Below are 24,587 nucleotides of genomic sequence, written 5' to 3'. Positions count from 1 at the left end.
GTAACTAGATCTCTGGAGAATCACTTCTGGGAAACAGGACCTGGCTGGCAGGCTGACAGGAGGAAGGGGGTTAAGAGCTGGAGAAGTGAAATGGCTCTGGACTGACAAGTCTGAGAAACCCCCAGAAGACACAGTACAGGGATAGCTCTCGGCAGGTAGAGAGCAGACACTCCGCTTGGAAGGCACAGCTCTGCCTACTGGAAGAGAAGAAGGTGGATCTCTAAGACTTTAATTTTTGTTGTTGTTGTTGTTGTTGCTTTTGTTGATATTTTTTTCTCTCCTTCTTCTCTCCCTGTTCCTTTCCCCCCTTTTCCTTCTCTCTTTCTATCCCATTTCAAGTTTTATTGTTCTTTTCATTCCCCTCTAATCTATCTCTCCCTCTATCATTTTTTCTTTTTAAGAGCACCTTCATTCTCCTACCGCCCAACTCTCATCCCAAGCATTACATCTTCCATTGTGTGTAATTGTCTAAATGCAAATAGGTGAATGTCTCGAGGCTGTCTATAAGACTCCTAAATACCTAGCTACTACCAACACCCTGATCCAATTGCCTGGTAGTATCCACCTTCAGTGGAGCAATCTTCTAAAGTAGCCAAGTCATACTAACCATTGTACCACCAGAGCACCCAACCTAAACATATAGTCCTAAGAACAAACAGCAAATCATTATATGCATACAGAACCTAGAAGCCATATATGAATTGAATGAATCAGCTTTAAAGTACAACAAAGCCCAAAATTTCTAGGCATAATCTCCCACCACAAAAGAGAGACAACAGAGATATACAAAGCCAAAACAAATGTATAGGAGAAAGCAGTTACAAAGCAGTCAAACAGAGCTGGAAAGCAACGTGAACAATATGAAAAAACAAGGGAAAAAAGGGTTACGAACAATGCAGTACAATCTAAATATACAGGAGGACCTAGAGGAATCAGAAATATGGACAGGGAAAGAAATCAAGGCATTCTTAATTCAGATGGAACGGAATATTAGAGAAGACATGAGACAGCAAATCCAAGCATTGAAAGTATATTTTGAAGAGGAACTAACCACACAAATTAAATCCACAAAGAATGAGCTTTATCAGGAGATAGAGTTGTTAAAAATAATCAAGTTGTAATCATAGAAATGCAAGAAACCGTAAATCAGATTAAAAGTGCTAATGAGAATATTACAAACAGACTAGATCAAGTAGAAGTCAGAACATCAGATAATGAAGACAAAGTATATCAACTTGAAAAGAATATAGTCAACACAGAAAAGATGCTGAAATCAAACATATAACACAAAACACAAGTGTGCACACATAATATAATACATACAACACATGACATAATATTAAAGGCCTTATGACTTTTTACAGGTGAAATCTCCATTGCAATGTCTAAAATCTCTATTGTCCAAAAATAGAACTGATCAGCAAAACATTAACCTAGGTCTGTATGAGCTAAAAAAAAAAAAAAACAAAATAAAACTTCATGATATGAGAAAGGGCAATAATAAAATAGATGTTGAAAAAAACATTCTGGTTCTGTCACAGATGTAAGAACAGCCAAACTGGAGTTCTGGATATCAGCTCTTATTGATTTGAGCCAAATCATCTTATTTTTGGTCTGTAGAAATCTCTTTAGTTAATCTCTCTGGAATCCAAATTGGCTACTCTTCTCCCTGTAGAAACACAAAAACAGACCCCGGACTCCAGACAATTACTGGGTCAGGACCTTTCCATTGTTCTGTTAGAATATCCTTCCAAAGTACCTTGGGCTTATGTACATTATTTGGACATATATGCCTTTCTGCAGCACTAAGCCCTGATGAACCCAAATTTAAAAAGTTTAGAGTAAAAGGGTTATTTTAAGTTTATCTTTGGGGAATATATACCCCTTCCCAATTCCTTCTTTTTGCTTTAATATGTATGTTTTAATAGTTTGATGTGATCTTTCAACTATGCCTTGTCCCTGTGGATTGTATGGGATTCCTGTTATATGAGTAATGCCAAATGATGAGCAAAATTGTTTAAAAGAGGTAGAAATATAACCAGGGGCATTATCTGTTTTTAACTCTTTTGGAACGCCCACAGTGGCAAAATTTTGTAAGCAATGAGCTATAACATCTTTAGTTTTTTTCCCCAGCAAGAAGGGAGACCATCAAAAATCCAGAAGAAGTATCAACTGTAACATGCAAATATTTTAATTTTCCAAATTCTGGCAAGTTTGTGACGTTCATCTGCCAAATATGGTTAGGTATCAATCCTCTAGGATTGACTCCAAGATTAACTTGTGGTAAAAAGGTCACACAATTTTGACATTGTTTTATTATTTGTCTAGCTTGTTCCTTAGTTATTTTGAAATGCTTTTGTAAAGTATTAGCATTGACATGGAACTTTTTATAAAAATTTATACTTCTTCTAGTGTAGAGAAAATATGTATGTATGTCATGTGTTGTTTTATCTACTAAATAATTGCCCAAACTAAGGGCTCCAGGCATTCCTGTATGTGTCCTGAAATGTCCTATAAAGAACGGATCTTTCCTGTCCCAGATTAGACTTTGTATAGTGGAAAGCAAAGAGAAAAGAGTAGAGGAAGGGGAAATCCTTCCACCATCTTCAAGTGATACTATAGCAATAACTATATACTGATTATCGGAAAATAAATTAATTACAGATGCTTTAAGCATCATAAAAGTTTGTAATACTGCATTAAGCTCTACATTTTGAGCTAATTGTTTTCGTACTAAAAATGTAAAAGTTTGATCAGGTGTAACTATTACTGCTGTACCATTATTTGACCCATCAGTGAATATATTTGTAGCATTTATAATAGGTGTTTTTCTTCTCATTTTTGGAAAAATTACATGATGTGATGACCAAAAAGACAATAAAGGATTAGATGGTAAGTGGTTATCAAATGAAACATTAGATTTGCACAGGATTATTGCCCAAGTATTTAACTAATTATCTAACTCATCAATTTGATTCATAGTATATGGAGTAATAATTTTATTGGAAGACATTCCAATCAGTCCATTTGCTGCTTTTATTCCTTTGAGTATTAATTGTCCTAAAGCCTCAGTATACCTAGTAAGAATAGTGTTAGGAGAACAAGAAAAATGTATTCATAATAATGGACCTTCTTGCCAAAAATACTTCTGTAAGAATATTTTTTTGGTGATAGTACAATAAATAATAAAGGCATTCTTAAATCAATTCTATCCAAATGAATATTTTCCATACATTTTTCAATGATTTTTAATGCCTTTCTTGCTTCAGGTGTTAACATTCGGGGTGCATTTGGATCTGATAGACCTTTTAGGATATCAAATAAAGGTTCAAACTCTCCTGTTGGTATACCTAGATAAGGCCTTATCCAATTTATGTCTCCTAATAACTTTTGAAAGTCATTAAGTGATTTGAGTTGATCTATTCGTATTTGAATTTTTGGTGGATGGACCATGATTGAGGATAAAAGAACTTCTAAATAATTAATTGAAAAATTTAATTGTACTTTATCTATTGCTATCTCTAGTTTATAATTTTTTAATAAGTTTGTAAGTGTGGCATAACATTCTAGCAATGCGTTTTTAGCTTTCTGTGCTAATAATACACCATCCATATAGTGAAATATTTGTAGTTCAGGATTTTGATTTCTAAGTGGCTGGATTAATTTGTTAACATAAATTTGACACATAGTTGGACTGTTAGCCATCCCTTGAGGGAGTACTTTCCATTTGGATCTCTGATCAGGACCTTCATGATTCAGTGCAGGGATAGTAAATGCAAACCATGGACTATCCTCAGGATGAATTGCAATTGAATAAAAACAATCTTTAATATCTATAATTAAAACATACCAGGTTTTTGGCAAAGCAGAACATTGAGGAATTCCCAAATGAGCAGGTCGCATAATAACCGTCTCATTATTAATGGCTCTTAAATCTTGCAATAATCTCCATTTACCAGATTTCTTTTTGATGACAAAAATGGGAGTATTATGGGGAGATACAGACAGTTGTATATGTCCTTCCGCTAATTGTTGTTTTACCAGGTCATGTGTTGCTTGTACCTTTTCTTTAGTCAGGGGCCACTGAGGAACCCATACTGGTATTTCTGATTTCCAAGAAGTTTTTATTGTCTTAGTGGCCCTTTCTTAAAATCCAACCCATGTCTGTCTGTTCTTTGATCTATTTGTATTGGGGCTGCTATACCTTGTTCTTGTTTTTCTAATCTTTTTCCTTTCCTAAAACCTTGTCTAACCATAATTGTGGGTACATTTTGATTGATATTATTTGTTAATGTCAAACCTAATCGATCTAGGACATCTCATCCCCATAAATTTATGGGAAGATGATCCATACATATGGCTGTTTAGTTCCTTCACATCCTTCAGGATCCTTCCAATCTAATACCATTGCTCTTCTATGGGGATTAGTCACCAATCCTAGGCCTTGAAGCATTTGAGTGTATTGTTGTAATGGCCAATGTTTTGAAGAGAGATGATGCTAATTTCTTGATGAGAGATGATGCTAAGTTCTGCATCTGTATCCAATAGCCCATTAAATTCATGTCCTTGAATATTTAGTTTTAGCATGGGGCGAGAATCTAAATTTAAAGAAGCATAGCCCAATCTACACGTGTGGAGCCTAATCCCTTGGAACCTCTTTCTACAGCATGACTGAAAAATTTATCATGTAGGCTTGGTATTATTAGTAACTGTGCTATTCTGTCTCTTGGTGAAATTACAGATATACCCTTTGGAGAACTGGCTATAATTTTTAATTCACCTTCTATGGTCTACAAGCACGGACACAGAGAGATACACAGACATAGAAACAGTTGCCTTGCCAAAGGACTTACTAGACACAGTTCACCCCAAACCAAACATTCTGCTTTTCCTACCTATTGTCAGAACATGATACAAAACCACAAACTCACACCCATACCCACAAGTCACCTCCTTCCCCAAAGTAGATCTGTGACTATCCAGAGTTTCCTCTGACTGGTGCGCCATAATATTTTCCCACGAAATGGCTGGTACTGTCTCAGATCTGGTCTCCTTGGCCAACTCTGTGAAGTTTTCAGGAGCCAGCTATTTCCTGCTTTCTCAGGAAAGTCTCCACTTCAGAGCTCTCCTGGCATTTGGCCATCCTCACATCAGTATGTACCAAGAAAGACTGACACTGTCCTTAGTAAATCCAAACAATGAGCCCACTGGAACTGAGACTGGGACTGGCTCTGTGTCCCGGGCTTCCAGTTCAGAGAGTTCCATCACCAAGTAAGTGAGGTAGGTCACTGCTGGCTTGTGGGAAGCCGGTGATGGCAGTTGGGTTCTGAAGGTTTTCCTCAGGAGCTGTTTTGTTTGGCATGTGTGGTTCTTAAAATAAAGTTTGTTTCTTTTGTCAAGTGGCTCCTGAATTTTGCCCAGCCAGACTGTGGCATTTGGAGGGCCGCAAGGGGAATGAGTGAGGGTAAGTGATAAGGTAAACTGCTCACCTCTGAAGGCAGGGCGAGAGGATGGGAAGCCATTTTAAAATTCCTCTTTTGTTTTGCTTCACTTTTGTTTTAAGTTGCCTGTCCCTGGAGATGGGTAAGATGGAAGAAAAACCACTCACATCTGAGGAACTGATTGAGAGAAAAAAGAGATGGACATTTCAGGAGGATAGAAAAGCTATTATAATGATTTTCTGTTGTTCCACTTTTGTTTCATTCTGGTTCAGTTTTGTTTGGCGATATCTTCTTGGGTTGTATTATAGTTATAGTAGAAATATTCAAGTAAAAGAGAAGGTCTCTCAAGCTAGTCAGACAGAGATAAAAATTCAATTAAAAGAGAAGGTCTCTCTAGCTAGTTAGACAGAGGAAAAAAACAGGTGATTGATCCTGATAATGTGTCTGAATCAGCCTCTTGGACCTGTGTGAGGCTGTGGCTGATACCTGAAAGTCAGTAGGCCTCAAATTGGAGAAGCAGAGGTGTATTAAGGGCAGGCCTATTTGATCACACCTGGTTCACAGGAAGGGTGTCCAGGCCACCATGACTTTAGGCAATGAGGGGCAAGAGAGCTTATTTTGGACACTGTCTTGGACTTCGCCACTCAGGTAAACCTCCAGACAGAACTTAGTATGAGAGTGTATATATGGAAGAAGATGAGGACCATGTGGGAGTGTTTTGGTTTTAATTGTGGTCATTTGTGTGGTAGTTGGAAGATATGACTGGGTACACATGGGCTGAACTCTGGTGTGATTCCCCTTAAAGACTGAGTTCTGGAACTGACTTAGAGAAGTGTTATCATGAAATATGTTGGGATTTCAGTTGGTCACGCATGAGAGTCGCCCTTGGAAACTGAGATCTAGGCCCAGGTTTGCTTTCCACAGAGCACTGGAAATCTCAGCCAGGATATCACATGGTTTTATTCTGAAAGACATGGCAGCCATATTTGAGAGTCAAAACACAAATGGACCTCACATTGTAGACAGCAATAGCCCTGGCTTCCTGTGAAATTTTGGCCACTCTTTGGAAGCCTTGCCTGTGAGATTTCTCCAGAGATTTCATTGAAATGAGCTTCCTCACCATTTAATTGTTCCTGAATGAAGTTAAACACACAGTGCCTCCAACATCATTCTTGAAAAATGGCTAGATAAATACCATGAAATTTTTGAAATTCCCATGACCATGAAAATGGTGTAGAACAGAGATGCCAGTAAGCTGGAGCCTGATGTGAAGTGGGCCTAGAAAAGTCGTGTGCAGGTGTGTGATAAAATATCTGTGGTGGGGCCATGTGGATCTGCCATTGGCTTCCAAATGGCTTGTGACTGACATGGTGCACCCAGCAGACCCTTCTATGTAAAGGCATCTTGTTATATGGAGAGTTTTCAGGGCAATGTTCAGAATCAGATTGCTATGGTCAAGGATGGGATTGAAGCCTGGTTGGTGCATTATCCTGCAGACCCTGACACACCACACGTGACAGAACTCCCTTTTGCACTGTGTCCCAGTTGAACTCCTTGTATTTTGTGAAGCAAATACCAAACTCACATTGCAGCAGCAAGAAACACATCGACAAGTGGAGGATTGCCGGATGGCTTTACAGTCCACACGGAAAGATTTTCCCCCCAGTGGCCACAGTTTACCTACAAAGAGAGAATTCAGCACTGCTGCCTCATGTTCATTAGAAAATAAGAAACCATGTCCTCCAGGTCACTTAGATACATACCTAGCTTTGATGGTCTCTCTACAAAAAAAGCTAAAACTCCTGACAACAACAAATATTTCAAGTGCCCAAACTCAGAGGCAGTTTCACCAGAAGTCTTTAGTCCAGCAGAGCTCCATTTTTGTGGAGTATTTACCTGTCCCTTACTTTTGGAAACTCCTCTGCCACCTTCAAGGTTGTGAACTCTTGAGCATATTACATTCCAGATATGTATTCACAGATTTTCTAACTCTTCCACTCTAATTGTGTTTTACTTGGGGTGAAGGTAAAGTCAAGGCATTGTTCTGGATTAGAGTGCGAAGATTTTTGTGAAGCACATATTTACATACACATTGGATTCATTTTCCTATTTTCCATTCAAAATGCTGAATGCCTGACACTAACCCATACCCTACTAGACTCTGACTACTAATTCTAATATGATGGAGAAAAATAACCCAAACCGAATAGAAATACAAGCAGTTTAGACGAGGCATAGTGTATTGCTGGACTTGCCTTTTGCATTATACAGGGTAGGACTTATAAATCTAGTCAATATTTTTTTGAAATAGTTCTCCATGTGTTTTTAAAGTTAACAAATAGATGAATTCCTTTCTGCATTTCTCTGTAGCCAATTCAGCACATGTAATTTCATATGCACATATTGAATCGTACCTGTTATCACATGTACATTCTTGTGAGGTGGCTGACTTTGCAGATACAAATTGGGAGAAGAGATCACTCCACCTAAACACAGTTGGAACTGAAAATTCAACCTATGGGTGAGCTTCATAGATGAACAACATGATAAATAAAATCATGTTCAGTATAATGAATATTTTTGGATCAGTGGATGATATACATTTCATGATGAATTTCGATTTCCATATATATTGCTACTTTTTAATGTCTGTGTGTGTGTGTGTGTGTGTGTGTGTGTGTGTATACACTCTCCAAGTTTTTCATAATATTAAATATATGGGTCTTAATGTACACTCCCTAAATTCATTCGTATTCATGTATGTGGATTTATAATCAAATATTCAAGAGATTATTCTCAGAAATATTCATCCACCTAAAATACATATTTGTTTCCTAGAACTAAAAACTAACTTCTGTGAATGGTGCATACGAATCCTAATATTTCTACAGTAACTGACCCAGTTTAACACCAATGCAAGTAGATATTTATGGAACGTGATGTGTATTTTGATGTTCATTTTTAGTCAACACTTGTACATTACTATTTCTTCAGTTTATGCACATCATAAGATATATATTTCATACACAAGTTAGCAAATTTATAGGCATATTTTTCACTTTCAATAACTTCATTCTTCAGAACACATGTATTCCTCCATGTTTTTTGACAAGACTTTTCATGAGACTTCTTTCTAAACACATTATATTCGATTTCCATAATCACTTTTGAAGCAAAACTCACACACTCTTCATGATGAAATATCACCCTAATATTATCATTAGAAGTATAACTGGTTGGAATGAATGATTTAATATCAATATAAGATTTTCTGTATATTTTCAGATATCAACTCAGTCCATTATTTAAAGTGGACCAATTATATTATTTATTCACAGTATGGTCTATTCTTGCATTATCTCTATATTCTTAGACAGATACTACACCACATTCTACCCCCAATACTCATTTATACGTCTTCAAAATATTGTTCCCAGAAATGGTGGAAGAAATACTCATGTCACCTGATCTACATATACATTTTATCACAGTAATATTCTGGAAAATAAAGCAAAGGTCACACTTATGATTGCACCAAAGCCTAAATTTAAAGTGAGCATGGATTTCTAAAAACATCCATGTCCAGGTTGCCTAATTCTCTCAAATGTCAATCCAATTGTTGACTACATACTTGTTTCTTTCTAAGATTATATATTCAAACTCAACCCTGTTGAAAATGTCTAATCCTATCACTCACTTTAAACTTTGCCTGATATCCTAATGTCTCTATTGATATAGGCTTTCCTTCATAATTTCCCAGTTCATCATTTTGACTGTTCATTTGTGCTGACATTTACATTCACTCTCTACCTGAAACCCAATTGCTAAATAACTTTTGGTCCAAATCCTATACTCACTCTTCTTTCTGAATCTACCGACTATCTCCCAAATCCTACTGACTATCCTTTTTTGAATGGATGTTCTCTTCGACATTCAATCATTCAAGGTACAAGGTCCGATGCCATTGTGTATTGATTTAGCTGAGACATCTGTGCAGGACATAATTCAAAGCTAAGTCTCCCAATCAAGGGCCCAATCCCTTTCTGGGCTTCAAATATTACTTAGATTTCTGTTTTCATACATATATTTCACCTCTATATTTTTATAAATATTGCAGATTTCCAATACCATTATTCATCCAGCAAAATGATTCCTAACCCAAATTGAACAAGTAATTAACCCAAACCATATACTATTCCCTCATTCTAACTTTATAAAAGAGCAGGGAAAGTCTTGGTCTTACAATATAGGAATGTAGGGGATATATCACCTGCTGAAAACCTCAAAGGTCCATGCAGAAATAATCCCTGGAGAAGATGTAGGCAGCTATTAAGGACCTGAGAGAGCAAAAGTCATCTTCCATGGAAAACAACCCTGTCTGGAGAGGGGTTGTTTCTGACTCAGTGTCTCTGTTCCTAATGTACAGAAGATGGACCAATCCAGGCCTGTGTGGAGAGCTGTTCACGGGTGCCTATGGGTGATATACTATTCTAACTGGTGAGAGTGTCACGGGAAATAGGGACAGCATCTATCTCATGGGACCCTTGAAAGCAACTGTTAGGAAAAAGTGGTTGCAAAGGCAGTGACCTCATTCAGTTCCTGAAGGAAGTGACCTCATCTCTATTCCTTGGTGATGGAACTCTCTGAACTTGTGATCCAGGAATCCAGGCACCCAGAGCCAGTCCTAGTCCCAGTCCCAGTGGGCTCACTTGTTTGGATATTCCAAGGACAGAGTCAGTCTTTCTTGATATCTATTGATGTGAAGATGGCCAAATGCCAGGAAAGCTTTGAAGACTGGCCTTTCCAGAGAAAGCAAGTAGTGGCTTACCACGGGCTCCTGACAATTTCACAGAGTTGGCCAAAGAGACCAGATCTGAGACAGGACAGGCCATTTTGGAGGTACATAGTAAGGCTCACCAGTGAGAGTACACTCCAAATAGTCACAGACCTACTTGGGGGAAGGCGATGCCTTTGTGGTTTTTGTTGTGTGTTTGTGGTTTTATCTCATGTTCTGAGAAAAGGTAAGAAAGGTGGTTTGTTTGGTTTGGAGTGAACCGTTTCTAGTAAGTGATTGGACAAGGCAAGTGTTTCCATGTCTGTGTATCCCAATGTGTCTGTTGTTGCAGACATTCGAAAAGAGAATGCATCAATGTATGGGTCCTGTCTAGTAGAAAGCTTCCCAGCATCAATCCTGCCCAATTTATGAATGGACTGTGGCTTGCATTATCGAAGGGCAACACCTACAAACTTCCTTAGTTCCTGTTTTCTTCCTGAATTCTGGCTACACTCAAGAATAGGCTCATGGTTTTGTGTTCAAGATATTTACCACCTCCAAGCTCTGTGATATGGCCATGTACTGGATAGCTGAAGGGAATGGCGAGCATCTCAGAAAACTCACATATCAGTGTGACCAGTAAAGTCTCAGTGGAGAAACCCTGCTATGGGACTTTTGCTTACCTATTGTTCTTTTGCCCTGAATGTCAGGAAGGGCTTTGCCTCACGCCACACATTTGTGAAGCCTGAAGAAACCAGTTTTCAAATGGAAATGAGTGGGCATCACCTGTGGCTCTTTGCTTAACTGCTTTGGAAAGGGATGTGTCTTAATCAGTCTCTTGGCCCTGTGTGAGGCTGTGGCTTAGATTACCAACACCTGGTGGATGTAAAGAAAGATCCCATGTGTGCATACAAAATCAAAATGGCAAAAATTGCAGTCATTGTAGATGAAGTCTCTCGCCTTTCTCTGTAAGGTTCCTGACCTCCATCAAGTGGGAATAGGGATCCTGTGGGTCAAATGAATTCTTCAAAACCATGCAGAGGCTAGTCCATAGGTGCTTCGGTTTTTTCTTGACTATATTTCAAATAAAGAATCTAAATGCCAAAGTCAGAATGCCTCAAATTGGAGAAGTGGAAAAGTATTAATGGCAGACCTGTTTGATCACTCCTGGTTCACAAGAAGGGTGTCCAGGCCACCGTGACTTTAGTCACACACACACACACATATATATATATATATATATATATATATATATATATACTCTCCAGATTTTTCAAAATATGAAATATGTGTCTTATTTTACACTCACCAAATTCATTCATATTCATATACGTAAATTTATAATCAACTTTCCAAAGATTATTCTTAGAAATATTCATTCACCTGAAAAACATATTTCTTTCCTATACTGAAAAGTAACTTCAGTGAATGATGCACACAAATCCTAATATTTCTACAGTACCTGACCCAGTTTAACATCAATGCAAGTAGATTCCAATCGGACATAATGTGTATTTTGACGTTCATTTTTATTCAACACTGGTAGATTACTATTTCTTCAATTAATGCACATCATAGGATATATATTTCATCCACAAGTTAGAAAATTTATAGGCATTTGTTTCACTATCAATCACTTCCTGCTTCAGAGCACATGCATTCCTCCATGTTTCTTGACTGGTCTTTTCATGAGAAAAGGGATGGACAAGGCAAGGTAAGGCAACTAAGATAGCACCGAAGACACGGAAACAGTCCTATTTGGTTACAACCGGATTTAGAGGGCATTGCTTCTGTTGTAATCATTTAATCCCCTGCACCCCAAGTTTAAATTGTTTCAGAATTTTGTACCCAACATGTAAGGGAGGGGCTCAGAAGTTCACAGTCTGCAGAAGTTCATAAAAAGAAGTTTTTGTTTCTGTTGTTTTTTCTCTGATCTGGGCAAGTTAACATTTTAAGGACACCGGGAATGGGGCAGAGCTATTTTCTTCTCTTTTTTTTTTCTCTCTGCCAGCTGTTACCATGAAGCCCAGTTGGTAACTTCTTTATCTTAGAAATGTAGCCATCTCTGTGAAGCCCCAGCTCAAGCTCAGAGGCCTTGTTTACATATTGCCAGCATTGTGACTGACTCTTTCCAAACACATTATTTTTGATTTCCATAATTACTTTTGTAGCAAAACTAACATATATTCATGATAAACCGTAACCCTAATATTAATATTAGATGTATCATTGGTTTGAATGAATGATTGTATATCAATATAAGATTTCTTATATATTTTCAGATATCTATTCAATCTGTTATTTAATGTGGAACCAGTTATATTATTTATTCACTTATGGTCTATTCATGCATTATCTCTATATTCAATGACACAGTGTACACCTTTTTGTACCCCCAATACCCATTTATATGTCTTCAAAATATTGCTCCCAAAAATAGTGGAAGAAACACTCATGTCACCACATATACATATACATTTTATCACAGTAGTATTCTGGAGACAAATGTAAAGGTCACACTTGTGATTGTACCAAAGCCTAAATGGAAAGTGAGCATGGATTACAAAAAACATCCATGTCAAAGTTGCCTAATGCTCTCAAATGTCAATCCTATTGGTGACTACATTTTGTTTCTTCTTAAGATTATATATTCTAACTCAATTCTGTTGAAAATGTCTAATTGTATCACTCACTTTATACTTTGCCTGATTTTGTAATGTCTTTATTGATATCTGCTTTCCTACATATTTTCCCCACTTCATTATTGTGACTGTTCACATGTGCTGACATTTACATTCACTCTCTAACCGAACCCCTATTGCTAAAGATTGTGTTTTCCAAATCCTATACTCACTCTTCTTCCTAAACCTACCGACTATCTTCTTAATCTTACCGACTATCCCTTTATGACTGGATTTTCTCTTCTACATTCAAACATCCAAGTAATGTTCCTGCAAGCGTTGGAGGAAGAGATCACCAAGAGAGTGTCTCATGCAACAGCAAGGGGTTAATTGGGGGTCCAGCAAGCTGGGGCTCAGAGCTCACATGAATAGAGCAGAGAGCCCTGAGAACAGCTTAAGCAGAGCTTATATACTTTCCTTGGAGAGGGCAGGGACGGAAATTTATTGATGGGTCAGAGCGAGTGGGCGGTTAGTGTGAAAGTGGGTGAGGGAATACATTCTGCAATTTGGCAGTTGGGAACAGCACAATCTGGGAACAAGATTACAAACAGTTCTCAAGATTTCAACAGTGTTTTGTTAAGCATACAGAAAAACAGGAAGTTACAAGTACCTTTTTTATTAACCTTTCATTCCGCACATCTTCTTCTTGCTACTTTTAATCATAAAAGTGATTATTGGGGCGTGTCACATTCTATGTCTGCTAGTGGGGTATTACCATAAGTTTAACTTGTCCAATTTGAGCTTGGAGTAAAGAAATTACATGGTTGAGCAAACAGGGTTTTATTGTTAGAAATAATATGAGGATTATTATTGGACAGGCCAGGGTTGATAAAAGCGTAGATAACCAGGGGGACTGTGTGAACCAAGACTCAAACCACCCTTTTTGGGCCTCTCTCTCTCTCATTGACGCTTTTCAAGGCATCCTTTTATTTTACTCATAGGTTTTTTTTACAACCTCAGTATGGTCGGCATCAGAACAACATTCTTATATCAATGCAGCACAAAGGCCCCCTTCTCTCATGAAGAGGAGGTCCAACCCTCAACTGGTGTGTAAAACAAATTCAGATACAGATGTTAAAGATTCCTGCAAAGCTGTGATGGAGGTTTCTAATATCTTTAAGTTTTGGTCTCTTGTTGCTTCTATTTGGGTCATTTGTTGTGTACCATGGACGAGGGCAGTGGTTCCTGTGATTACCCCTGCCGCAACTCCAATTCCTAATATGATGGCTAAAGTGAGGGATATATGTTCCCAGTGGAACCGGGTTGTATGCCCCCCTGTTTGAACTTCAAATGAACCTGGGTCATTATAGAGCAATCTGGGACACATCTTCACCATTACACAATTAATCAAATCTGTTGACCATTTCATGAAAACATAAACAATGTTTAAGTATATAGAATTATACTGTTGTAGGGACGGACAAGGCACGGCACTTAAGATAGCACCAAAGACAGGGAAACAGTCCTATTTGGTTGCAACCGGATTCAGAGGGCATTGCTTCTGTTGTAATCAATTAACTCCCTGAACCCCAAGTTTAGGTAGTTTCAGAATTTTGTACCCAACATGAAAGAGAAGAGACTCAGAAGTTCACAGTCTGCAGAAATTCAAAAAAAGAAGCTTTTTTTTTTTCTGTTTTCTCCTCTATTGTGGTCAAGTTAACTTTTCAAGGACACCTGGGAGGCAGAGAGCTTTTTTTTTTTCCTTTTCTTTTATCCCCCTGCGAACTGTTACCATGGAGCCCAGTTTGTAACTTTTTATCTTAGAAATGTAGCCATCTCTGTGAAGCCCCAGCTCAAGGCCAGAGGCCTTTTTCACACATTCTGTGAAAAACTATTAAGGGGGTGTCTAGCTTAGGAGTGCTGATTTTTCCAGCCAGTAGCCTAGTAGAACAGGGCAACAGAAAAAGAGGAAGTTAATCTACACTGAACTCATTTATAGAGACTCTTTTGCTGAAAGTCCTAAAGTCAGCCATGGTGAAGACTTCTGGAGAAGTTCAGTGAAGATTTTTCTGTGGGCCTGGTACAGAGGGGGAAGACGGGGAAGGCGGGGGGTGAGAGCAGCTCCATGGATCTGAGAATAAGGAAGGAGAAATGTAAAAGAATAATGGGAAAGGGTTTTGGGATTTTCCTAGCAACATAAATTGAGCAGTAGAACCGGTAGAGCAGAAAGGAAGACAGGAGTGAGTATCCCAAAAAGCCTGTGAGGGACTTTAAATTCTTAGTAACCTGTTTTCAGTGATGACAAAGCAACTTTAAAGGCCATTTTCATTACATCTTCGATAGGGGTCTGAGGGTTCTCCTAAGCTGGTTTGAGCTTTGGGTTAGGTGGTAAGAGGATCTGGTGGGACTCAGTGTGGGCACTGACAGGAAAAGAGAGAAGTGAGTGGGTGGATGAGTACCTCAGTACCTGCTACCTCAGCAAGGGGGCAATGCTCTGAGAACCGGCAGAGGTTTCGGTTTTTGATCTAGTAATTGGAGAAGAGAAATCAGGTTTGCTGAGGTGGGACTGACAGCAGAGAGTATGGAGCAGAAGGCTGAGTTTGAGGAACTATTGGAGAAGCATAGTTCAGGATGTGAGCGAAAGAGGAAAAAGGCCTTCACATAGGGGAATTTCCTTTCACCCTTTTGAGCACTTGCAGAAGTTAAAAAGGTCACACAGAATTTGAGGATCTAGAGACTCCTCTGGGGGCCATCAGTTTGGGTTGTCTAAGTGGTAATATGGCCAATGCTGTGTACTGAATTTGATGAGGATTTTGGGTTTCACCAGGTAGCCCCTGTATGCTCAAATCCCCATGACTTACAGAAGAAGTCGGCTTTTCCCCCACACAGCCATGGCGGTTTGTGGCTTTGATAGTCTGCCGGGCAAACATACTAATATAGGCTAGCCAACCTGCATCTGGCTTGCCTGTCCCTACAACCATAATGTTTGTTTCCATTATCTATGGTACAGAAAGGATTTAATGGAATTTTAATGGGATCCTCTTCATCAGGAATATTCTAATAGGAAAGACTTATTGCCAGCTGACAAATGTCTGGGTGGAGAGATGGCCACCAGGTCCCTAAGGGGGCTGTATGCAAGATAGACCATACTTCTTGTCTAGTAGGATTTGTGATCAGCCATCGCTGCTGAAGGGGCTGATGAGCGTTAGGACTACGGGTGGCCAAGGAGAGAGTCTATAGCCTTACCCACGTGACGAATATGCAATTTGAAACGGTTAACAGTCTTTTCCAGTTTCCAGCCAGAGTCTGGACATGGCACAGGCTTGAGATGAGACGCATGGATGCAGGAAGTGATTCCCTCTACTTTTACTGCTGTAGGTGCTATAAATAGCACCTGGAATGTTCCTTTCCAGTGGGGTTCCAGGGATGACACCTGATGTCATCTTATGTAGAGGAAGTCTCTTTCTTGATATCAATGTGGATTCCCCTCGTCCCCAGGTTGGAAGCCAGTAGCCACCTGTTTCCACAGGTATAGCTGAGTTCTTAAAAGAGATTTAAGTCTGTCAAGCAAGGGTGTGTGGAAGGGATCCTTAGGTCTTAGAGTTGGGGTTAGGTCTCTTAGTGGAGGAGGGGCCCCATAGAGAAATTCATAGGGGGTGAGGTTACACAAAGAAACAAAGGGAGTATTTCTTGCATGAAACAGTGCATAAGGCAGGAACATAGTCTAATCTTTTATGCCGGTCTCTAAGCTTAATTTCGTTAAGGTCTCTTTAATGGTTCTATTTATTTTTTTTATGTGTCCTGAGCTCTGGGGTCTATAAGCGCAATGTAAATTCCAATTAATCCCTAGGGTCCTGGCTAACCCCTGATTTTCCTGGCCCATGAAGGCTGTTCAGTTATCAGACCATGTTACATTAGGCAGGACGTGTCTTTGGTAAATATCTTTCAGGATCTTCTTGACCACAATTTGTGCAGGTTTTCTTTTCTTTCTTTTTTTCTTTTTTTTTTTTTTTTTTGGTGGGAAAGGCTTCAATCCATCCTGAAAATGTATCTACAAAGAATAGGAGATATTTAAGTCCATACCTTGCTGGCTTAATTGCAGTAACGTCCACTTCCCAGAATTGTCCTCGTCTGGTTCCTCATAGGTGCTTTCCTGCAGGAAGCTTGGAAGGGTAAGCATTAACCAATTGACAGAACTGACAGGCTTTTTTTACCCATTCAATTATTTCCTTTCACTGTGAGTGAGTTAGTCTAAAACTCTGTTCTTGATCCTACAGTAATGCCTGCAGTTTTTTTGAACCAAGTTGATTGAGTTGATGTACATTTTTAACGTAGTGTAGGGCTTTCTGAAATTGCAGCCTGGGCTCAGTGAAGTTGAGGAGTTCAGTGTTAGTGTTCTTAGATGTTATCAAAAGCTTGCTGGTGCTCAAGGGTCCATTGGAATTGGGCATTCTCATTTAACAGCTGGTATAAAGGAGGAGCCAAGAACACAAACCCAGGTCCATAACCTGCTAAAGCCAGCAGTCCCAAGAAACTCTCTATGTTGTCTCCTGTTAAATGGGGGTGGTATCTGCACAACGGTTTGTTTCCTGGGCTCAGTGAGCCATCATTTACCGCGCCTAAGGGAATAACTCAGGAAGATTACTTCTTGCAGGCAAATTTGGGCCTTTATGTCCGAAGCTCTCTACCCGAGTTGAGCAAGCTCAGATAATAGTGCTTGGGTCTCAGACTCACAGTTTTCTTTGGTGTTGGCTGCCAGTAGCTGGACATCCACATATTGAAGCAGAATGACTTCGGGGTGCGTAGTTCTGAAGTTGTTGAGATGTCTGTGAAGGGCTTCATCAAAGAGAGTGGGGGAGTTTTTGAACCCCTGTGGGAGTCTAGTCCAAGTTAGTTGACAAGACGTTCCGGTTTCTGGGTCTATCTACTCGAAAGCAAACAGCAACTGATTATCTTTATGCAGAGGCAAGCAAAAGAAAGCATCTTTTAAGTACAGAACAGTATACCATTTTCACTCGGCCACAGCAAAAAGGTTATTGGGGGTCCAGCATGCTGGGGCTCAGAGCTCACTTGAATGGAGCAGAGAGCCCTGAGAACAGCTTTAACAGAGCTTATATACATTTCTTGGAGAGGGCAGAAAGGAAAATTTATTGATGGGTCAAGGCGAGTGTGCGGTTTGCGTGCACCCGGGTGAGGGAGTATATTCTGCAGTTTGGCAGTTGGGGACAGCACATTCTGGGAACAAAATTAGCAAACGGTTCTCAAGATTTCAACAGCGGTTTGTTAAGCATACAGAAAAACAGGAAGTGACAAGTGCCTATTTAATTAACCTTTCACCAAAGCAAAATGGAAAGTGAGCATGGATTACTAAAAACAACCATGTCCAGGTTGCCTAATGCTCTCAAATGTCAAACCTGTTGGAGGCAACATATGTCTTTTTTCCTAAGATTATATATTCAACTTCAACCATGTTGAAAATGTCTAACCCTATTACATTATACTTTGCCTGATTTCCTAATGTCTCTATTGATATCTGCTTTCCTACATATTTTCCCCAGTTCATCATTGTGACTGACTCTTCATATGTGCTCATATTTACGTTCACTCTCTACCCAAAACCCTATTGCTAATGAAACTTTCGTCCAAATCCTATATTCACTCTCTTTTCTAAACCTACTGACTACCTTCCTAATCCTGCCGACTATTCCTTTTTGACTGGATGTTCTCTAGGACATTTAATCATCCAAGGTACAAGGTCCTCTGCCATTGCACATCAATTTATCTGAGATATCTGTGCAGAACATAATTCAAAGCTAAGTATCTCACTAAAGGGCCCAATGCCCTTCAGGGCTTCAAATCATACCTAGATTTCAGGTTTCCTACTTATATTTCACCTATATATTCTTGTGAATATCGCAGGTTCCCAATACCATTATTCATCCCGCAGAACGTTTCCTAACCCAAATAGAATATGTTATTAACCCTAACCATACACTGTTCCCTCAATCTAACTTCACAAAAGAGCAGGGACAGAGTTGGTCTTACAATTCAGGAATGTAGGAGATCTTCCACCTGCTGAGAACCTCAAAGTTTGATGCAGAAATGATCCCTAGAGAAGATGTAGCAGCTATGAAGGACCTGAGAGAGCAAAAGTCATCTTCCATGGCAAACCACCTGTTCAGGATGAAGTGATGTGTCTGAATCAGCCTCTCTCCTACTGATATAAAGAAGATGGACCAAACCAACCCTGTGTGGAGAGCTTCTCCTGGGTGTCTACGGTTGATATACCATTCTAACTTCTGAAAGCGTCACAGGAAGTAGGGGCAGCCTCCATCTCAACGGACCCTTGGAAACAAGTGTTAGGACAAAGTGGTTGCCAAGGCAGTGACCTCATTCCCTTCCTGTTGGAATTGACCTACCTCACTTCTTTGGTGATGTAACTCTCTGAACTTGGGATGCAGGAAGCCAGGGACACAGAGCCAGTCCCAGTCCCATACCCAGTGGACTTACTTGTTTGGATTTACCAAAGAGAGAGTCTGTCTCTCTTGGTACCTAATGGTTTGAGGATGACAAAATGCAAGTAGAGCTCTGAAGATGGGCCTTTAATGAGAAAGCAGGTAGTGGTCAGCACAGGCTCCATACAACTTCACAGAGATGGACAAGGTGACCAGACCTGACACAGGACAGGCCATTTTGGGGGAACATAGTATGGCCCACCAGTCAGAGGACACTCTGGATAGTTACAGACTTACTTGGGGGAAGGAGGTGACTTTTTGAGTGTGGGTGTGAGTTTGTGGTTTTGTCTCATGTTCTGAGAATAGGTAGGAAAGGCGGTTTGTTTGGTTTAGAGTGGACTGTTTCTAGAAAGTCCTTTGACAAGGCGAGTGTGTCTGTGTCTGTGTATCCCACTGTGTCCTTGGTTGTACACATTAGAAAACAGAATAGATCAATGGATGTATCCTGTCTAGTAGAAAGCTTCCCAGCATTCATCCTGCCCATTTTAGGAAAGGACTGCTGGTTGCTTTTCGATGGGCAACACCCACTATCTTCCTAAGTTCCAGTTTTCTTCCTGAATTCTGGCCACTCTCCAGAATAGGCTCATGGTTTTTTGTCCAAGATATGTACCACATCCAAGCTCTGTGACATGGCCATGTACTGGATAGCTGAAGGGAATTGCAAGCATCTCAGAAAACTCAGATATCATTGTGACTAGTAAAGTCTCAGTGGAGAAACCCTGCATTGGGATTTGCTGACTTATTGTTCTGTTACCCTGAATTCAGGAAGGTCTTTGCCTCAGGCCACCCCTTTGTGAATTTTGAAGAAAACAGTTTTCAAATGGAAGTGAATCGGCATCACCTGTGGCTCTTTGCTTAACTGCTTTGGAAAAGTATGTGTCTGAATCAGCCTTGTGGCTCTGTGTGAGGCTGTGGCTTAGATTATCAGCGCCTGATGTATCTAAAGAAAGATCCAATGTGTGCATCCAAAACCAAAATGGCAAAAAGATCAGTCATTGTGGATGAAGTCTCTCGCCTTCCTCTGTAAGTTTCCTGACTTCCACCAAGTGAGAATAGGGATCCTTTGGCTCAAATGAGTTCTTTAAAGCGCTGCAAAGTTGCTTTGGTTTCCTAATTACTCCAAATCACATAAGGAATCTAAACCTGACAGTCAGTAGGCCTCAAATTGGAGAAGCAGAGCAGTATTAAAGGAAGAACTATGTGATCAATCCTGGTTCACAGGAAGGGTGTTCAGGCCACCCTGAGGTTAGGCAAATGACGGGCAAGGGATCTTATTTTGGACACTCTCTTGGGCTGCGCCATTCATGGAAACCTCTAGCCAAAGGGTATAATGAGTGTATGTATGTAAGAAGATGAGTGCCATATGAGAGTGTTTTGGTTATAATTGTGGTCATTTGTGTGGCGGTTGGAAGAGATGACTGGGTCCACCTGGTCTTGAACACTGGTGTGATTCTCATCAGAGACTGAGTTCTGAAACTTACCTCAGAGAAGTAATTGCTTTGGAAAGACATGTGTCTTAATCAGGCTATTGGCCCTGTGTGAGGCTGTGGCTTAGATTATCAGCAACAGACGGATCAAAAAAAAGATCCCATGTGTGCATCCAAAACCAATATAGCCAAAAGAGCAGTCATTGTGAATGAAGTCTCTTACCTTCCACTGTAAGGTTCTGAAAGAATAAAAGAAATTGAAATTGAAATGTAAAGAACCAGGTTTTGTAAAGTTTCCAAGCTGCGCTCAGAACCTGAAATTCCTGTGGCAGTTAAGACAATTCCTGGAACTGCCCATTAGATGTGTGTTGAAATCTTCCCTTACCACCTAGTTACTTAACAACCCCTTCTCAGAAGCCGTGCATCTCACCACGTATACATCTCAGGGCTTCAACCAATCAGTTTAAATGTGTAACCCTTCTCAGGGCTGACCAATCACCCCCTGCCCCAACTTTTCCCGCCAATGAATGTGCTAATCATGTTTTAGAGTTGTTATTTGATTTTCCCGTGGTACATGATGATTTCCTAAAGGAGGCTATGATGTATGTAAAGTAGCTGAGCTCTCTAAAGAATGTATATAAACTCTGCTCAAGTTGTTCTCGGGGCTCTTTGTTCTTTGCTCCTCTGAAGGGAGCTCTGAGCCCTAGCATTCTGGACCCCCAATAAACACTTTGCTGATGCATGAGAAAGCCTCTTTGTTGTCTTTTCCTTTGACGTTCGCAGCACCTTTTCATCTGGAGGCCCCAGGTGAGATATCCGGCAGCGGTGGACGGAAGACCTCAAGGGACTCCTTTCGGGGTAAGTAAGGCGCCTCTTTCTGGTTTTGGGTTTCAGGCTAGGGTGTGGCAAAATGGCTGTTGGTGAAGAGCATTAGCTCTCTCCTATGGTGTGACAGACGTGTCACAGAGCCAAGGTCACGTCCCTGAGGGACACTCCGGAGGACTAGGGAATTCAAGGAATAGTAGTTTCCTCAACTCAGTTATATTTTGCTTCAGGATTCGATTTGCCAGCCCATAAGTTTTTACCGGTAACTCAGTTTTGGTCATTGTTCTAAACTCATGTTGAGTTTACTGTCTGTCTTTATTGTCTAACCCATCAATATTTGCCAGTTACTCTGTTCTAATCTTTGTCATGGACTCATGTTAAACGTTTACTGTTTGTCTTTGTCTGTGTTGTGTTTGTGTCTTCACTGTCCCTGTTTGAGTAACTCCCACTATGGGACAAAGCACTTCCTCTTCTCTGTCTCTGACCCTTGATCATTGGACTGATGTCCGCTCAAGGGCCCAGAATCTTTCTTTTTCAGTAAAACACCATACCTGGCAGACTCTCTGTGCTTCAGAATGGCCCATCCTCGAATTTGGATGGCCCCAGAAGAATCCTTCCACTTTCCTCTAATCCGAAAATTCAGAGATATTGTCATTCAGCCGGGGACACGTGGCCACCCATATCAACAGCCATATACTCCTTCCCCCACATTCCTATCATTCAAACTTTCCGCTCCTCTCCCTCTTCCTTCCATTCTCCCTGAGTCACAAGACTGGACACTCCACCCCCTCCTTATCATCTACTCTCCCTCCCCAACCCCCAACACAGTTCCTGATGATCCTCCCACCGCTGACTCAGCCTCTCCACTGCTAGAGGCAATTGGGCCAGACCCAAGCCCTCGAGGGGACTTCCGCGCAGCAGCAGCAACCCCTCCTCCCCTGGAGGAAGCTGGGCAACCTAAAGAAACCCACCGACGACGGATAATAGAAAACTCAGAAGCCCCTGTGATGCTCTCTCTCCATCCCTATGGGCCTATGAACCGACCCAACTGGGACCCCAACACCTTTGAAGGTAGGAAGCATCTGTCCACTTATTCCCGGGCTCTAATAGCGGGTCTCCAAGTGGCCGCCAGAGAGCCGACCAATTTGGCCAAGGTAAGAGAGATTATCCAAGGGCCTAATGAGTCTCCCTCTATGTTTCTGGAGAGAATTATGGAAGCATATAGAAAATATACTCCTTTTGATCCTCAGGCAGATGACCAAAAGGCATTTGTTACAATGGCCTTTATTGAGCAGGCTGCCCAAGATATTAAGAGAAAGTTACAATGTCTAGATGGGTTACAAAATACGACCTTAAGAGATTAAGACAGAGAAGCTGAGAAAGTATAAGATATATATTATAAGTATATATTATAAGTATATAAGTATATTATAAGAGAGAAACTGAGGAGGAGAGGGAACAGAGGAGTGAGAAGGAAAGGGAACAAAAGGAGGATGAAAGGAGCAAAAGGCAGACAAAAGCATTGGCTAAGGTTTTCTTCACAGTAGCAAATACGCCAGAAATTAAAAAGCAGGGAGTCAGAAAGGGATACTTGGGCCCACGCCAAAGGCTGTACCTGGCCTCAGATCAATGTGCCTACTGTAGAGAAAAAGGACACTGAGTCAAAGAGTGCCCCAAAAAGAAGAAGCCACAGCAGCCCGCCATGCTGACTCTAGAAGAGGACTAGGAATGTCAGGGCTCGGATCCCCTCCCCAAGCTCAGGGTAACATTTGAAGTGGAGGGGACTCCAGTGAACTTTGAAGTGGATACAGGAGCAGTATACTTAGCCCTTAAGGCTTCACTGGGCCCCATATCAAATTAATGGTCCCTAGTTCAAGGGGCTAATGGCACTACATATCGGGCTTGGACAACTAAGAGGATTATGGAAGTAGGAAAATGAAAAGTCCACCACTCTTTCCTAGTAATCCAAGAATGCCCAGCCCCATTGATGAACAGGGATCTGCTTACCAAACTCGGGGCTAGAGTAAACTTTAACCCTGATGGTCCCCAAGTGGATGTTCTAAAACCTTCAGTAAAAACTCCCATAGTCACAGAATTGACATTGTCTGTAGAAGATGAACATCAACACTTCGTGCCCCCTAGGACTGATCAAAGAGGCAAACTACAACAGAAATGGATAAAAGATTATCCTAATGCCTGGGCAGAAACTGCTGGGTTAGGTATAGCCATAAAACAACCTCCAATAGTAGTAGAATTAAAAGCCTCTGCCTCTCCAATCAGTGTTAAACAATATCCTCTAAGCAAAGAAGCTAAGGATGGGATAAGTCCCCATGTTCAGAAATAATTGGCCCTTGGTGTCCTAAGGCCCTGTCAATCAGCCTGGAATATCCCCTGCTACCAGTAAGACAGCCAGGAACTAGGGACTACAGTTCTGTTCAAGACCTAAGAGACATCAACAACAGAGTTCAGGACATTCACCCCACAGTACCAAATTCATATAATTTGCTTAGCACTCTGAATCTGGAGCGGGAATGGTACACTGTGCTGGACTTAAAAGATGCTTACTTCTGCTTGCCCCTACATAAGGACAGTCAGTTGCTGTTTGCTTTCGAGTGGATAGACACAGAAACTGGAACATCTGGCCAACTAACCTGGACTAGACTCCCACAGGGGTTCAAACCCCCCCCCACTCTCTTTGATGAAGCCCTCCACAGGGACATAAATGACTTCAGAACTGCACACCCCGAAGTCACCCTACTCCAATATGTGGATGATCTGCTACTGGCAGCGGACACCAAGGAGAACTATGAGTCTGGGACCCAAGCACTATTATCCGAGCTTGCTCGGCTTGGATATAGGGCTTCTGCCAAAAGGCCCAAATTTTTCAGCAAGAAGTAATCTTCCTGGGTTATTCTCTTAGGGGTGGCAAATGATGGCTCACTGAGAACAGAAAACAAACCATTGTGCAGATACCACCCCCATCT

Source organism: Callospermophilus lateralis, unplaced genomic scaffold (genome assembly GCF_048772815.1).
Source record: "Callospermophilus lateralis isolate mCalLat2 unplaced genomic scaffold, mCalLat2.hap1 Scaffold_72, whole genome shotgun sequence".
NCBI lineage: Eukaryota > Metazoa > Chordata > Mammalia > Rodentia > Sciuridae > Callospermophilus > Callospermophilus lateralis.
This window is presented reverse-complemented; position numbering follows the sequence as displayed.